The 16,141-nt window shown below is 46.2% G+C and overlaps 1 protein-coding gene across 8 annotated transcripts in view; it reads right to left on the bottom strand.

The window, feature by feature from the left end:
• The window catches only part of LOC138748614 (RAC-beta serine/threonine-protein kinase), a 103,822-nt gene that overhangs the window by 51,378 nt on the left and 36,303 nt on the right, over nucleotides 1-16,141 (bottom strand). For 3 of the 8 annotated variants that reach the window (XM_069909116.1, XM_069909113.1, XM_069909118.1), the window contains one exon: nucleotides 3,674-3,786. The exons of 3 other annotated variants lie outside the window; for them this stretch is intronic. The gene's annotated coding sequence lies outside the window, so the exon portion shown is untranslated. Of the gene's footprint in view, nucleotides 1-1,531; nucleotides 1,652-3,673; nucleotides 3,787-6,650; nucleotides 6,674-16,141 lie in introns of those variants that run through there. 2 more of the 8 variants (XM_069909115.1, XM_069909117.1) reach the window with 2 other exon arrangements.

The raw sequence follows: 16,141 nt of genomic DNA, 5'->3' as shown, positions 1-16,141 counted from the left end.
ATTTTCAGTAGTTTTTGCAGGGATACGTCACATGCAATATATTTTTTTATTCCTCTAAAATGCCATTAAAAAAATTGGATTTCGATGAATTGGGTGGTATAGTTAGGGTGGCGGGGAGCAAAATGCTGTTACAGCGCCAGTGACCCCGGTTCAAATTCTGCACTGACTGTAAAGAGTTTGTACGTTCTCGCCGTATCTGCATGGGTTTCCTCCCACCCTTCAAAACATACGGCGTGTAAATTGGGCAGGCATGGGCTCTTGGGCTGAAGTGGCCTGTTACCGTGATGCATGTCTAAATATTTAAAAAAATTAAAACAATGACATGAAAAAAGATTTCAATAACATCACGTCATAACCCGAAACATGAACAGACGATCATATCAACATCTTTAATGTAATTACTATTCGCCTGTTAACCACCAAGCAACTTGCTTTTTACTGCTTTTGAATATTTTATCATGTTCCAAGATTCCATGCACATTTAATCAGATACAATTTGGCATACAAGATGCTGGGGCAAGCAAACCAAATCTTAGTCATACAAGTTTGGAGAATGGGTGGACTTGTAAATCATTCAACCTTTCAGGACCACTCATTGAACAAGATGATAGAACAGTAGGAACAGTACAGGCCCTTCAGCCCACAATGTCATGCCGACCTATAGAAACCTATTCCACGGTCAATCTAACACTTCCCTTCCTTACAGTCCATAACCCTCTATAATTCTTATATTCATGTGCTTCTCTCAAAACATTGAAAAAGCCCTATCGTATCAGCCTTCACTACCACCCCCAGCAATGCATTCCAGGCACCTGTCATTCTTGACAACCTTCTTCTAACATACCTCCTAAACTTTCCTCCATTCACCTTAAACTGGTAATACCCACAGGTATTAGCTATTGCTGCCCTGGGGGAAAAAGTGTTGGCAGTCTACCTCATCTCTGCCTCTCTTAATCTTATAAACCTCTATTAAGTCACTTCTCATCATCTATCGCACCAGAAAGGGTGGTATGGTCAGCGTAGCGGTTAGCGCAACGTTGGTGCCGTAACTGTAATCGGGAGTTCAAATCCCGCGCTGTCAGGAGTTTGTACTTTCTCGTGTCTGCATGGGTTTCTCTCACCATTCAAAACGAACTGGGGTTCTAGGTTAATTGGGCGGCAAGAGCCCATGGGCCAAAATGACCTGTAATTGTGCAGTATGTCTAAATTTTTTTTTAATTTAAAAGTCTTAGCTCACTCAATCTTGCCTCATAAGATAAGCCAGGCAACATTCTGGTAAATAGGCTCTGCGCTCTCTCCAAAGCTTCTACATTTTTCCAATATTCTGAAATACAACACTTTTAAGTGTCGTCTAACCAGAAATTTAAAGAGCTGCAACATTACCCCATGGCCCTTGAACTCAATCCCAGCACATCATAACCACCCTAGCAACCCTCACGGCAACTTTGAGGGATCTATGGACTTGGATGCCGAGAGCCTCCGATCCTCCACTCTGCTAAGAATCTGACCATTATTAACTCTGGTTCTGTACCTTCAAGTTTACCCAAGAAATAGAAGCAGGAGTCGGCCATCCAGTCCTTCAAGTCTGCTCCACCATTCAATGAGATCATGGTTCAATGAGATCATGGCTAATCTGATGAGTTTAATCCTCCTAATAAATAAATAATATGATAATAAATTTAGACATACAGCACGGTAACAGGCCATTTCAGCTCATGAGTCCGTGTTTACACCCAATTAACCTACACTCCCAGTGCATTTCAAATGGAGGGAGGAAATCGGAGCCCTTGGGGAGAACGTACAAACTCCTTACAGACGGTGAAAAGTTCGAACCCCAGTCTTGATCACTGGCACCGTAAAGGCACTGTGCTAACCGTTACCCCAACCAAGGTTGAAATTGAAATCCATCTGCAACTCTTCTACCCAACTCTGCATCCTGTCTATATCTCGTTAAAACCTACAACTTTCTACAGAAGAGATCATGGTTCTTTGATCATGGATCATGAATCCTTGCCGGTAGAGTTGGGAGATGGCAAGGGTAAAAAAGACCCTGATAAGAGTTTCATACAAATTGCCAGGATGTAGAATGTAAATTATAACAGGAGTTGGAGCAGGCATGCAAGAAGGGCAGCAGTCACGGGGGCTTCAATATGCCAACAGAGTGGGAAAATCGGGTTGACGCTGGATCCCAAAAGAAATTTGTGTTACACCAATGAGATGCCTTTTGGAGCAGCTTGTGGTCAAGTCCACAAGGGAAAAGGTTTGGATCTGGAGCTCGGGTTGCCAATGGCTTGTGTAAGTGACTCTCTCTCATTGTTATAGGTGCCGATGACTCATGGTGACTCGTTGTTTGCCCTTAAGGCAGAAAAAAGTTGTATATTACATGACATTTTTACAATAAAAGGAAACATGAAAAAAGGTGCTGTGAAATGAACTGAATTTGAAAAGGAAAGTGAATTCAGAAAGCAGAGGGACAAAAGGACTTGGGAGTCCTAGAGCAGGATTTCTTTGAGGTTAACGTGCAGGTTGAGTCAGTGGTAAGGAAGACACATGCAATGTTAGCATTGATTCTGAGAGGACAAGAATTTGGAATCTGTTGGGCACAAGCCGGGATGTAATGCAGAGGCTTTATTAGTTAGATGGTGGAGCAGCGGTGGCAGGAATAGTTCAGAAGATGTCGGATGGATTCATCCCAAAGAAGGGAAGCAACATTCTAAGGGGAAAATAAAAGAGTTCTTCCCTGATTGAGTTTGTTGTCTGATGATGGAGGGGGAGCAGCTGTTCCTGAACCTGGTGGCGTGAGTCTTGCGGCACCAATGCCTCTTTCCTGATGGCAGCAGCGAGAACAGAGCATGTGGTGGTGTGGGTCCTTGATGATCGCTCCTGCTCTCCGACAGCAGCGTTCCCTTTAAATCTTCTCGATGATGGGGAGGGTTTTGGCTATGGTGTCCTAAGCTGTGTCCACCACCTTTTGCAGGGCTTTGCTCAGTATTCTGGGAATCTACTCTGAACCCTCCTTCCCCACTTAACCACAGCATCATGGCACCTCAAGCTCGTGCCCATCAGATTCAAAATTCTGCCTGATGTCCATGCTAGAGAAGCAAAAATCTTCTCCTACTTGCCCATCCCAGATAACAGCTTCATTTAAAAATATCTGAATTGTCTCCAGGATCTCAGCCTCACTAAAAAGAGGTAGCAGATTATGGTCATGTTATATAGAAGCCCACTCAGGTCAGGCTGAATGGTGGACAGAGGAAGACCATTAACAAAAGACAGTTCAAAAGGAAAAGGATGTTTACCAAAATTGAAGAGTCCAAAACTAAGGGGACCATCTGCAAAATAAGGGGTTCCGTGTAAACATGGAATGAAATGGAGAGAAATTTCTCCACTAAGAAAATAGTAAATCTTTGGCATTCTGTCCCAGAAGCTCAGAGAGACAGTTGTACATTTCACTCAAATCAGAGTTCAAGGTACAGTAGAAGTCCAAACGTCCAAATGCCAGAAATCTGGACTTTGAAAACTCTCAAATTTTTTAAATTTAGTGGGCTTTTGCATGCGTAAGTGCAACAGATGCCCAGCGGCAACAAGCAACCACTTTATTTTTCTTTAAAACTGTCCGTTTTGATAAATTAAGCACGCCGTATTCGCTAATGAATAAACGATCAAAATTTACCTGTTCACCTCTTCTTTATTCCTCCACAAATTAGAATTTTGGAGTTTCTGCGCGAGAATTCACACTGACCCGATCCCTGACCAATCTGGATTTTCGAACTTCCTCCTGTATTTCTGGATATTAGAGATACGGATTGGGCACAAAAATTATGTTTGAGGTAAACGATGCACAGCAGGCTTAAGGACCCAAATGGCCTACTTCGGATGCTACTTAGGTTACATTCAAGGATCATATATAAGCCTTTGGCTGTACTAAACTGATCAGCGATCATCTAAAATTAAAAAGCAGAATACGGAACTTCAAGTTAGAATTAATCACATTCAAGTAGTCCGAGGAATTTCTCCAAATAAAAAAGGCAAGTTAACATTTAAAAAATACTAAGAGGAACAGCATTGAAATTAAAAAAAACAGGAAGTAACAAATCTGATAATTTAATAGTTTAAAGTGGCAGGAAATGTTTTGTGAATGGCCCACGGTTTTGAAGAGTCCTGGCTTGGGGAGATTTCTCAAAGTTCATTCATGCAGGAAATTAACAAATTAAATTATTTGTCAAACTGGCATTTGGCAGTTCCAGTCACAACCTCCGGACGTATCAAAATTATCAATTAATTTCTATTTGAAGTTGCTGTTTAACATGCAGTTAGACCAACAATTACAAACACATGCAAGTTTAAGTTACAATTATGATATGCGGATAAATCTTGTCCAAAGCTTGAGACAATCTTGAAAGTAGTGCCATGGGATGGTGAACTGAGAGACAACCAACTGCTTTAGTTTATCAATGAAGGACAAGCTAGACAGGCTAGTCTCGTACTTCAAAGGGCAGCTAGATTTTTGTGCTCTAGCTAGTGAACTCTAAAGTTCCACTGTGTAACAAGTTGCTACTAGACGTTCCTTCAACTAACCAGCATATTATATATTATCCATACTCACACTCTACCATCCAGCTGTCCCAATTCAGGTTCATAGACAAAGTTCCTTTTATTGTCATGTAATGCTATAGTAAAAATGTGATATACTTTAACATTTCCCTGCCACAAGGCAAAGAGTTGCCAAGGGCATTGCCCGGCGCCCCTAACAATAGAAGAAAGAAGCAAAAGAGAGTCCCTTCAGAGACTCGGTGGATTCACAGCCTCTGCGGCTGCAGTCTCCTGTTTGATTCGTCGGCAACCCAAGCTACAGATCCAAACCTCTGACACGATCAGGAGGCCTTCATATCGCCCGAGGCCCATCTGGACCCCTTAGCGCCCTCTCTAATCGCGGCTCCGATACCTGGCTCCCATGAGCCGGTCTCCAGCAGCCCGCGCAGGCCCGCCAACTGCAAGTTGCCCGCAGCCTGTGTGGGTCCCTCAGTGGTCGAGCCCCTCGCTGGTCCACGGTCACCGTCCTGCTGGTTGCCCCGGCTTCCCCCTTCTCAGCAAAGTGATCTCTCCCAGTTTCTGGTGCCCTCCGCTGCTTTCCTGGAGTCTCCGACCCTTGGTGACCACTGCCAAGCACAGGTGCCACCATCTTGCGCACAGACCTCCACGGTTGTGGGATTTTGCTTACAAACTCCGTTGGCTCCTTTAATAGGCGACTTGAAGCCTACACGAAGCTTCCGGCATTAGGACTGGGCGGTTGGAGCAGCGCTGGCAGCACCACCATCTATTACAAGAATAATTTTGTGGAAACCATGAGGAAGAATAACGGGATGGCAGAGAGGAGAGCACATGGTCAACTCCACCGTATGACAAGGGATGGATAAAGAATCCTACTTAGCCACGGTAGAGGGTTGCAGAGCGGTGGTTGAGTGCTGAATGCCTTGGATCTACAGGCATAGAGGGTGCTGTGACATACTTGATGGGGTTGGAGCAGGTGGTAGTGACTATTTCCAGCCCTTGCAATGGCTGCAGGCGAAGAAAGATCCTCTGCCTACAAGCTGGGGAAGTGCTTTCTGCGGTTTTGACTGCAGACAAAAATAAAGTTCACTTCCTGTTTACAAAGAGCAACCTTGGGACAGTGCAGACGGGTCTCCCCCCCCCCCCCCACCCACCCACCCACCCACCCCCCACCAAAAAAAGTAGGTATTTTACAAATGATCTGGCATTACCAGTGTGAGTGCCTTAATCCCAGGGCAATGAGCTGCTGTTACAACCAGCAATTGAGCCCCGAATAATGATCAACTACTATGATCCACCATAAAAAGGTCCACCATGAACTAGGGAGGAGAGTGGTGGGCTGCAGAAAGATGATCACTTCATAATTACTGTCCACATTAATGGCACTGAAGTTAAAAGAATAGTGAGCAATTTTGGGACCATCTCAGAAGATCTTTCCTGGACCCAACACACCAATGGCATCGTGAGGAAAGCACGTCAGTGCCTCGACTTCCTCAGGAGTTTGCAAAGATTTGGTATGACATCGGAAACCCTGGAAAATTTCTACAGATGTGTGGGAAAACTGTGCAGACTGGCCTGGTGTGGGGACGCCAATACCGGTGAGGGTAAAGCCCTCCAAAAGATAGTGGACACAGCCCCGGGACATCACAGGCAAAACCCTCCCCAACCATCGAGAACATCTGCAGGGAACGCTGCCATCGGAGAGCACCAGCAATCGTCAAGGATCCACCCCCCCCCACCCAGCACACGCTCTGTTCTCACTGCTGCCACCGGGAAAGAGGTGTAGGAGCCACAAGACTCGCACCAGCAAGTTCAGGAACAGCTGCCCCCCCTCCACCATCAGACTCCACAACGACAAACTCAATCAGGGACTCATTTAAGGACTCTTATTTTTGCATTTTATTTTTATTCTCTCTCTATTACAGCTGGTTTACATCTATACGTTGTGTACAATTTTTTCCAATAAATGGTAATTCTGCCTGATCCGCAGGAAAAAGAATCTCAGGGTTGTATCTGGTGCATGTACTCTGACAATAAATCGGAAATCTAAATCGAGAGAATTTCAAGATTTTGGGGATAAATATATCCAATGAACTGACCTGGAACAAGCATGTAGACTCGGTCAGGACAACACAATGTTTTTCTTCCAAGACTAAGGAAGTTTGGCACGTTCCCCCGTCTATAGGTGCATCACCAAATGTAGACTAGCTGGATGCATCACAGCGTGGGAGTGGGAATGGCTCTGCTCAAGCTATAGCTGGCAAATGAAACACAGAACAAACTTCCTTTCCCTCCATGCATTCCATCCACATCTCCTGCTGCCTAGACTAAAGGGCCCATCACACCCCAGAGACTCCCTCTTCTCCCTCCTCCCTTTGAGGAGAAGTCATTACAGCTGCCATTCTCCACCTCTTTTGGCTAAGGCCCCCTTAAGACTCTGCTCAAACTCATCAGGCCCCCTTCCCTGTGAAGCAGTCACATTTAGGTGGTTTCTTCTGTACTTCTACGTAAATGGCACAATTAGCGCCACGCTGTTACAGCGCCAACATCGGGACCAAGGTTCGAATTCCATGCTGTCAGTAAGGAGTTTGCACACTCTCCTTGTATCTGCTAGGATTTCTTCCAGGTGCTCCAGTTTCCTCTCATCCTTCAAAACATACAGGGGATTGTCACTCAATTGGGTGTAATTGGGCAGCTCAGGCTCGAGGGCCAAGGGGCCTGTTACTGTGCTGTACATTGAAATTTTTTAAAAACTTTTTAAAAACAAAATATTTTTATTTCAGTTGGTGGCCCCCTTAAATGTGCTGCGGCCCACAGGTGGTGGGGCCACATTGCTCCTGTTGAGAATGTGAAAGCAACACACTAACAGGCTTAGTTTCTTCCTGCAGCCATCTGAATGAAGTTTTACCATACTGCCTTGACTTGGAGCTAATGGGCCACTGGACCAACTGCAAGTTGGGCTCTTTACAGGGCTGTATGAATTCACGATTCCTTCATTGTCAGGTAACAGTGCAGAATATAATATTACACAAAATTACCTCCTCTCTGCCATAAGGAAAAGAATCGTCATTAGTGTTGCCCGACACTCCTTACAGTACAAGAGAAAGAGAAGCAAAAGAGTCCCTTGAGAGTGTCCGTGAATTCGCCTCTAGTGCTCCCACAACCTCTTCAGCTGCACAGACCGTCATCAACCTGAGCTCCAGGTACAACTCTCCGACATGATCGGGAAACCTTCTGCAACTGAGGCCCCTTTGGGTACCCTCTGCACCCTCTCAAATGCCAGCTCCCATGAGCCAGGCTCCAGCAGCCCGTGCAGGACCCCCAACCGCAAGTCTGCAACCCCTCGGGCAGAGCACAGGCGCCGCCATCTTAGGCACAGGCTGCTTAACATCTGTACAGAGCTGTCAGCATTGGTTGAACCCTTTAGAGCAGCGTTATGACTTCGCTCCCCTGGGTCCACGGCAGCAATGTCTTTTTTTTAATGTTAATGGTAACATTGCAGAAGAACCCTTCTCAGTATGAAGTACCCTGTGACACAATGAAGTGGCCCCAACCTCGGACACGTGACACATGCTGCGATGTTGCCGGTAGCCAGAGGGACACAGACCTTGAGCCAGTGGCAGTGAGCTCCCCACTCCATCTGGCTGCCTGGAAACCAAATCATCTGCAGCACACGCTCAGAGAATGACGCTGGTCAAACAGAGGAGCACAAAGTAAACACTTTTTTTTTTAAAAATGGTCTGCCGAAAGACAAGGTCGTCCACAAGGGCACTCGGTCCAGCAAACACGTGACAGCAGCAAGGAGAGCACTGCCTGCTTATCGCTGCCGACTTCAAATATTTACCACCCTGCTGGGAAAATGTGATGCTGCTTGCGAGGGTCGTCCCCACCTCATTTGGCTCTGGATCAGACCCCTGGCCCTGGAGGATATTCCAGGAAGGACCAGCAAGGAATCAAAGCCAGGGCAAAATCAACTGCCTCCCCTCCCCAACCATTGTGTTCAATTTAGACATACAGCACAATAACCTCCCCTTTCAGCCCAAAAGCCCACGCTGCCCAATTACACCAAATTAATCCATAGTCCCCGGTATGTTTCAAACGGTGGGAGGCAAAACCTACGCAGACATGGGGAGAATTGGTGCTTTAACAGCACTGCACAAACTGCACTGTTAACTCAATCACTTCAGGCCCCGCTCCTCCACCCGTCCCATTCATTCTGTTCCTGCCCATGTCTGGCTCCACTCCACCATTTAAAAAATTTGCAGTGCTTACAATCTCCCCCCAATACATCAGCCCCAGATCGCCACTTTCATCAACTTACCTCATTGTCATTTGTGTCCACAGCGACCAAATCCCTCCCAAAACCTCTGGCCTCCCCCCACCCCTAATTCATCCCTCTCACCCCTTAGTCGGCTCTCTCAATAATGAATAGTTTAGTTTGAAGTACTCGAGACATCTTGCCACACCTTGGGTGCTGCACATGAGGAAGACCCTCCAAGCTTTGGAGGGCTGAATTAGATTTAAGATCAAGATTTCATCCGTTGTCATGTAATAAAAAGTGTCTCATTACACAAAGACTGCCTTTTGTCTGCTCTGGTAGACAGATTTGCCATCAGCAGAAATTGCTTGAAGCCCCTTACAGTCAGAGAAAGAGAAGCAAAAGACATTCCCCGCCCCGAGTGTCTGTGAATTCACCTCCAGCAGTCCCGCAGTCTCTGAGCCACACAGACAGTGTTCCTTTCCAGCAAGGGGATCAAAATACACAATCCCATTCGTCTGAAGGGTAGGGGTGTTTTCTTGAGAGAGAGGTTTTCATTTATAGGTCTTGAGAAAATCAGATGCAATTAATGCAGAGGTTGCAGGTAGACCAATGAGTCATAGCGTTAGAATGGCAGAACAGAAACCAATCCTTTGGACCCACCTCGCTCAAGCCAATTATGCCTGCCTATGCGAATCCCACCTCCCCACATTGAGCCCGTATCCACCCCACCCAGCACACACTCGCTGCTGCCATCAGGAAGGAGGTATCGGGGCCACAAGACTCGCACCACCAGGTTCAGGAACAGCTGCTCCCCTCCACCCTCAGACTCCTCAACGACAAACTCAATCAGGGACTCATTTAAGGATTGTTACTTGTGCACTTTATTGATCTTTTTAATTCTCTCTGTATTGCACAGTCAGCTTGTTTACATTCGTTATCTGTTTAGAGTTCTTTTATTTGTTTACAGGTTTACACTGTGTACAGTTTAATTTTTGCACAACCAATTAAAGTTAATTTTGCCGAGCCAGCAGGAAAAAAGAATCTCAGGGTTGTATGTGAATTTCATGTATGTACCCTGACAATAAATCTGAAATCAAGTCAAATTCAAGACATTCACTTTAAAAAAACAAACTCCCCCTGTTCGGTCCATCCTTACAACCTAAATGCTCCTTTTGGCTTTGGGTTCAGACAGGAATCAGAATTAAAACCACGAGCTTCCACTCATTGAAAGCAGGAAAATGCTGCAAATGCTCAGGGTAGATGACAAACAGCTCAAAGATTTGGAAGGTGAAGGAAAGAGAGGAAAATTATAGAATGGGTTTCCGATGAAAACAAGGATGAGGTGATTCCATGTTTGTGGGGCTGCCTAACAGATAAATGAGGCCAGTTTGAGGAAAAAGGAACCATACATCGGGATCTTTTCTGCAGAGTTGGCCAAATCTGAGAGAAAACATTCCGTTGCTACTGCACAGGTCCAGTGAACTGGATGGATTTCATCCTGAACTCTGGTTTTGGGGGTGCAGCGTGTACACACTCTGAGTTTCCCCTTGGTGTTAGTTTCTTCCTTCCTGCCAGTGCTGGATACCTGGTGACAGTAAAACCTCTGGTGTCTAGCACCAATGGAGATTGGAAGATGCCAGATAAGTGTATTTTGCAGTTGCCTGAGATTGCACGATTGGCCATCTAACGGTGAGTACGTCAATTTTAAACGCATTTTTTTTTACCTATTTATTTTCCAGTTTTTTTTTTGGAAGTTGCTTGAGGCGACTGGCTGCTTGAATTTGGAATAACAGGGATTTTACTGGATTTATCTAGGTTATTGGAGAATCAAATGGAATTTATTGGTCAGAAAGAGAAGAGGTTCCAGGCAATGAAAAGAAGGAGGTGGCTGCAAGAACTGGAAAGGGCTCAATAGGCCCAACATCCTCTTGCTGTGTCTGAGAAACGAGCAACTTGAAATTGCAGAATTCAGAGTAGACGGTGTCTTCTCCTTGACGCCAAGGTAGAGGTTTCAAAAACATGGATTAGAATAGTGTAGGCAAGGTTATTGTGGGTTAGTACAGTGTAGGCCGGGCCCGCGCAGCGTAGGCCGGGCCCGCGCAGCGTAGGCCGGGCCCGCGCAGCGTAGGCCGGGCCCGCGCAGCGTAGGCCGGGCCCGCGCAGCGTAGGCCGGGCCCGCGCAGCGTAGGCCGGGCCCGCGCAGCGTAGGCCGGGCCCGCGCAGCGTAGGCAGGGTCCGTGTAGAGTATGCAGGGTTCGTGTAGTGTTGGCAGGGTTCGTGTAGGTTAGTATAGTGTTGGCAGGGTTCGTGTAGGTTAGTATAGTGTTGGCAGGGTTCGTGTAGGTTAGTATAGTGTTGGCTGGGTTAGTGTAGGTTAGCATAGTGTTGGCTGGGTTAGTGTAGGTTAGTATAGTGTTGGCAGGGTTAATCTAGGTTAGTATAGTGTAGACAGGGTTAGTGTCACAGATAGCATCAGTGACCCAGGCTCGAATCCGGCAATATCTGTACGTTCGCTCCGTTAGTTTCCACCAGGTGAGCTGGTTTTTTTTTTCCCACAATCAAAACACGTACAGGGTTAGTATGTTAATTAGTCACATGGGTGCATTTGGGTGGCATGGGCTCATGGGCCAGAAGGGCCCATTACCATGCTGGATCTCTAAATTTAAAAAAAAAATTAAGAGGGCACAAGTTTAAGATGAGAGGAATGAGCTTTTCAAGTTTTTTAATACTCAGAGTGATTCATATTGGGAACTCTCTGGAAGGAGAGCAAGTGGGGGCTGCTCCTCCCACTCCCCTCAGAATTTAAGCAACTCTGGGCTCTTGCACACCATTTGGTCCTCGGATCCAACTATGGCTCAAACTCCTCTAAAACCTATGACCCACTTCAAAACATATCTTGAGGTAACCAAACACCATCTCCTTTGGCTCCAGATCAACTTCTGACCAAATTGTACTTCTGTAAACCATTTCTGAAAACGCAGGAGGTGGGCATTTAAACCTTCAAGCCTGTGTCAGCAGTTTTTTTTAATACCAAATCCAACATTAACAAGAAACTATTCCTTGGCAGTGCAACCAGTTCATGAACAAATTGCTGTCATTAAACTACTGCACACGTCCAATGAGTCAAATGGCCACCTCCTGCTAAAAGAAATTGATCCACGAGGGTTTCATATTTACTGGAAGTGAATCGAAGGAGTATTTTTTTCAAGTTTCTCCGCTGGAGCCTTACAGCGCTTTGAATGCTTTCAGAGTTGCATGTATTTTGGATGTTGCGGTCTGCCTCAATTTAAAGGGGAAGTTCATCAGGAAGGGCTGTGGGGACTGATTGCCCATTTTACATCCACACCAGCTTGAGCACTCAGTGTGCACCTGAGTTAACAGTTGGCCAAGATGGGCATTATGTTGGGTTGTGAAATTCCAACTACAAGGTGTCTACCCCTTGCTCAGTGGAACTCAGCTTCTGAGAAAGATGCTGAGGGCTCCATCGCTACAAAATGTGTTGCGCTCGGCGGCGGCAGCCACAAGGGGCTGTAGACACCAGGGGACCAGCGCAGGGCACCATAAACAGGAAGAACACCCCCTCCCCCCAATCCCCAGCTGAGAAGGAAAAGCAGAGAAGACGACCCTACAGGGAAGGTGACCATGGCGGCTCAGCGGCTGAGCGAACCACAGTGGCTGCGGGTGTCTTGTGGTCAGGTTACCCACACAGGTTGCGGGCTGCTGGAGACCAGCTCATGGGAACCAGGTTTCAGAGCCAGAATTGAAAAGATGCTGAGAGCAAGGGCCTTGGGTGTTGAAGTAATCGTGTCAGAGGTTTGGATCTGGAACTCAGGTTGTCAGTGGATTGAACAGGACTATGCGACTGCAGGAATCACTGGAGGCAAATCCATGAACACTCGGTGACTCTGAAGGAACTCTCTTTTGCTTCTCTTTCTCTCTTACCGTAAGGGACGGCGGATGACACCAATGGCGACATATTGCCTTACGGCACACTGAAGGTAAGGTGCAATATTACACGTTTTGTGCAATTACATAACAATAAAGGAACCTTGAATCCACTGGTGCATTCAGGAAGTTAAAAGGGAAAAGTGCTTCCAAAAAAAAATTCTTAAACCAGTCCACCTAGCATCATACCCGCACTCCCAAATACCAGCTAATTGTACCAGAGAGCAGTGATATCAAGGATGACCTTTCCATCTTTTAGTCAGTGCCGAAGTTTGACAGCAATGAACAGAAACAGGCACCTTTTCGTACAAGAATTCAGCACATGTGCTGACAATTTAAATAAAGAGTATTCGAACTCTAAATGACCATTCAGTCCCTTAATGTTATTGTGCAAAACACAATTACATCTGCCTGCGTTCCTTGCCCATCATAATTTTCCTGATCCAAGGCAGCAGCAAATATTTAGCCTGCCATTGCTCCCCAAGATAACTGATGCATTTTGTTGTCTAGACCACTCATTGTGGGGTGGCCTGCCACCATTAGTCCATTTCAACTCCAAAAATTATTTGTACATTTGACTACAATGGCAACTGGCATCAATATACAGTAAAACCCAGTTATCCTGAATTCAAGCCAACCTCAGCCTCAAAGAACAAGCAAAAAAAATTGCAGAAAATAAGTAGGTTTAAAAAAAATAGAAGTTTTAAATTGGCGCACCTTGCCGTTGGCTCGCCAATCACGCAACACATGATATTAACTTAACCACTGTCTACCAATCCCTCATAGATGCTGGATACCAGGGTTTTGCTCTACGCAGGATTCACTCCATCCTCGCTACGACTTCCATTACGGAGCAGAGAGGACTGGTCCTTGTCACGGATCATCCCCAGCAGTAGCGCGACAGAGGACTCTCTGATCTATGGCCTGTTTCCGCGGATGTACCCAGAGTCAGACATCAGAACTGCTGGAAGACATTAGCTCGGTGAAAGGCGCCCTTCGGTCTGCCCGAAACCTGTTGATCTTTCAGCACATGGAGATGTCGGTGAGGGAGTGCTGCCGACTGACTCATCCCAGGCTGCAGGAGTAGAGGCTGAGGGACGCACTGAGGCTTGGTGCAGCCAATACGAGGGCGCTGTGAGGAAGGACTACTGTCTAGAGCCCTCCCATTACCAGGCACAGAGGGGCTGAGACTGAGGAGAAGCCCCTCAAACAACAGGAATGTGGGGGGGGGGGTGGAGGTGGGGGAGAAGTGACAAGGTACCACAGTGATGGTAATGATGTAAATAGAATTGAATGCACAGTGAGGGGAACCTATGGATTTGAAAGCAAAGGTGGGAACAGACTTTGTATTATATTATATTATAGTCAATTTTTGGTTAAAAAGAAATCACATTGAATGAGCTGGGAGAAGCAACAGGCAACACGATGAAGCCCGTCATTTACAATACTGTTGGACTCTGTTCCCTTGCAACCGCTGCAATCGTGTCTGCCTGTCCCGCATCGGACTGGTCAGCCACAAACGAGCCTGCAGCTGACGTGGACTTTTTACCCCCTCCATAAATCTTCGTCCGCGAAGCCAAGCCAAAGAAAAGGACTCTGTTTCCCAGTTTTCAGAGACTATCAACAAGCGCATATACTCCGTTTCCCGGAGAATATATTATAAAAGGTTTAAAATGGCCAGAGTCCAAAGGGTTAAACTGGCAGTCCATTTTAAATGTTAAGCCAAACGTGGGATCAAAAATCAATGACAAATTTGAGTGGCAAGTGTTTTTACTGGCATAAGTTGAAAGAAATGTGTCAAAATAGCAGTTGTATATTCAAATCTGGATGGCAGATAAAGGGATCAGTTTGGAAAAGCCTCAAGCCAATAAATGAGAGACCATCCACTTGCATTGCATTTCTCCATTGCAAACCCAAATTTAAATCAGCTGATAAATCAGCTGATCCATGGCCAGGGTTACCCATCCAGTATGGACACTGCAACTGAAGAAGGCAACAGGAAACCACCAGTATTTTTCCCATGTAGAATCAGGAACTCAACATCGACGACAGTCTCCGCTCAAAGATGGAGTTTTCACCAAAGGAGGACAGCAACGACTACAATTCGAAGGATCAGAGATCCCGACGGATGGGGAGACATGATCACCCACGGTGAACAGCAAGGCACCTGAATGATGATGTGCACCAAAGGTAACTTTCAAAGATCCCCTTTTGACCTTCGTAGTTAAGGATGGCACGATTGGCATGGCAGTTAATACAACGCGGTCACAGCGCCAGCAACCAGGATTCGAATATGGCACTGCTTGAAAGGAGTTGGTACGTTCTCCCTGTGTTTGCATCGTTTTCCTCTGGAGGCTCCGGTTTCCTCCAACCATTGAAGAAACCGTACTGGGGGTTGTCAGTCAACTGGGTGTCATTGGGTGGAATGGGCTCATGGGCTGAAAGGGCCTGTCACTGTGCTCTATGTCTAACTTTAGTCACCTGGAGCCAGGCACTTAACCTTTCATTTTTTTTTTAATATAACGTAGATATACAGCACAGTGAAGTTTCTCCAGCACTGTGTATTTCTTTGGCTTGGCTTCGCAGACGAAGATTTATGGAGGGGGTAAAAAGTCCACGTCAGCTGCAGGCTCGTTTGTGGCTGACAAGTCCGATGCGGGACAGGCAGACACGGTTGCAGGGGAAAATTGGTGGGTTGGGGTTGGGTGTTGGGTTTTTCCTCCTTTGACTTTACTCCATTAGTAACTCCTTTCCCAGACCATTAATATATCATAAATAGCTGGGGCTCCAGCATCAAATTTATGGTACCCCACTCGTAACTGCATGCCAGTCGTCAGAAAAGGACTCCATTATTCCCACTACTTCCTGCCTGTCAACCATTTCTCCTCTACCATGTTCTCCAATTTTACACACCAATATCTTTTAAATTTTTTTTAGAATTTAAAGCACTACAACCTGCTTTTTCACCACACAAGCCCATGCCACTCAATTACACCCAGTACATTTTGAACGGTGGGAGGAAGCCAGAGCCCCCAGAGGAAACCCATGCAGACGGAGGGAGAACGTACAAACTCCAGTCAGTGCCGGATACGAACGCAGGTCGCCGGAGCAGTAATAACATTGCCTTAGCCACACCAGCCTTCTGTGGGACCTCATCATACGATGACCCCACACTTTCGCCAAACTGCGCAGCACCCAAATTTGGAACCACCTTGCAGCTTCGTCATAAATGCTACAACTCCAGCCCCAAGAGAAATGGGGATTTATTCATTCCATCACATTGACTACAGTGGCTTTTGGCCGCAGTTCACCACCAGCAGCTCAAAAACAATAAAGGAATGGGTTGCAAAAGCATGGGATGTGGTGACAAATTACAACAGTGCA

This window comes from Narcine bancroftii, chromosome 13 (genome assembly GCF_036971445.1).
Source record: "Narcine bancroftii isolate sNarBan1 chromosome 13, sNarBan1.hap1, whole genome shotgun sequence".
Lineage (NCBI taxonomy): Eukaryota > Metazoa > Chordata > Chondrichthyes > Torpediniformes > Narcinidae > Narcine > Narcine bancroftii.
This window is presented reverse-complemented; position numbering and strand designations above follow the sequence as displayed.